Source organism: Triticum urartu, chromosome 3A (assembly GCF_056163025.1).
Source record: "Triticum urartu cultivar PI428250 chromosome 3A, HENAU_Tu73, whole genome shotgun sequence".
Lineage (NCBI taxonomy): Eukaryota > Viridiplantae > Streptophyta > Magnoliopsida > Poales > Poaceae > Triticum > Triticum urartu.
Window position 1 is genome coordinate 99,434,790 of NC_141875.1, and position 2,094 is coordinate 99,436,883.

Below are 2,094 nucleotides of genomic sequence, written 5' to 3' on the forward strand. Positions count from 1 at the left end.
CGCGCCTCCGGCCTCGTCGCCTTCCCCCATGATGGCATCTTCCATGGCGGCCGCTCCCAGGTCCGGATCGTCGGCGTCGTCCACCGTGCGGTCGGGGAGGAGCTGGCGCTCTACCCCCGCGGCCCCGGCTGTCGGCGGGAGAAGAGGGTTCTGCAAAAGGCAAACCAATTGATCAAAGAGTCGGCTATCATGAGGCCGGCTACCAAAGGAAGAAAAGAAGAAAGAACTTACGACGGGCGGAGGGTTGGCCGAGAGTACGGCCCCTTGCCGTACCGCCAATCCTCGGCGAGCTTACAGTTGGAGATATAGTTCACCATGTAGGAGACCTCCGCATGAGGCATCTCCCTGGTGCACAGCCGGCTTGGGTCGAAGCGGCCGCTCATCTAACAAACCATGTGAGGCCGGCTTTGGAGGGGAAGAACTCGGCGCTCCACGAAGGCGGCCACCAAGTCGGCTCCGGTCAGGCCCTTCGACTGGATCATCACCCGAAGCCGGGAGATGGCTGCGTTCCCGGCCTGAGACAACGACCTAGCCCGGTAGCTCCACGAGGGTCGCCTCCCAGCCGGCGGGCCGGCTTCATAAGCCGGCAGGTTGACGTAGTCGCCTTGCTGTGCGACATTCTTCACGTAAAAGTACGACTTCTGCCGGAGCTTCACCGACTGGATCAGCGGGATGGGCGGGAACGGGTTGTTCTCGCTCACCCGCCTCATGGCAATAAAGGCTCCGCAAGGGGCGGGCACGCCCGCGACGACGGTGCCGAGCTTGCTTTGGTTCCGCCCAGAGCTCGAGCATGGGGAGGACCCCAAGGAAGCCTTCGCACAGCGTGACGAAGGCCGACAGCAGCATCACCACGTTGGGCGTGAGGTGATGCGGTTGGAGGTTGTAGAATTCGAGGAAGGCTCGGAGGAACCCGCTCGCCGGAAGGCCGAAGCCGCGCAGGCAGTGCGAGCGGAAGATCACCCGCTCGCCCTCCTCCGGTGCCGGCAAAATCTCCTTCTCCGGCGCTAGACAAACCCGAACGAAGTCCTCGCCGGGCAGGCGTCGCGTCTGGCGGAAGAACTCGACGTGGTCCTCATGGACGTTGGAGCCATCCCACGAGCTTGACAGCGCCATGGGGTAGCGCGGCGAGAAGCAAGACGATGTGGCGGCGGAACGGCGCGGCAAAGAGTTACTGCGGCGGCGGGAAGGAGAAGAAGGAGGGCGAGAAGAGGCGGAGTGAGGGAGAGCGCGCGAGCCTCTGCCGCTCCCCCCTCCTCCTACTTATAGACCGTGCGGAGAAGCCGAGGAGGCGCGGCGTGGGGGAACGTGGGGATCAACTGCGCCCACTCCCTCACGTCTCGCGATTATTGTGCCTTGATGGCAGAATAAAACCGCCGCGGGAAGGCGAGCGGTCCATGTGGGCCGTGGAAGATCCGCGCTCGGACCGAGGCCTGCGAGTGGCGGGCCCGGGCCTGCGGCGGCGTCCCGTCGCGCGCGTGCGTTGGCAGGATTTCCTCGCCACGTGGCCCGCGTTCCCGCCTACGAGAAACGGAGCTCTCCGAAGTCGACCCGCACAAGCAAAGCCGGCCCCTCAGGATAGGAAGCTGACCAAGCTTCTCATCCCTTTATCAGCCTCGAAGCTCGCTCAGCTTCGGGGACTACTGTCGGAGTAAGTGACCACGGGTAGCCTAGCCGGCTCCCCCTGGCCTTTCTGCAAAAATTACGAGCCGATCCGGCTCTCAAGAACCCAAGACATGGGGCCGCCTTCCCCTGGCCGGCTATCTCCCAGGCTGGCTATTGGAAGGCGGCCCGACTTCAGCCCTCATGAAGAAGGCCGCGGGAGGGCCGGCTCCGAGGAGCCGGCTGCGAGAAGGCCGACTCCAAGGAGCCGGCTCCCATAAAGCAGTCAAGATCGTACCCTCGAAGTCTGCATCCACATAACGGCAATGTGACGGGGCGTGGCTACAGTGAAGCCTGCCACCCCGAATCCCGGAGCGCGCCTGGCACAGTGCGCCGTACAGGTGGCCATGACCCGTCCGGCGCAGCACTGTTGCCACGTTGACCCTGATGTCATCCACGACGGGCTACCAGTACGGCCCACGGGCGGTGGGCCCC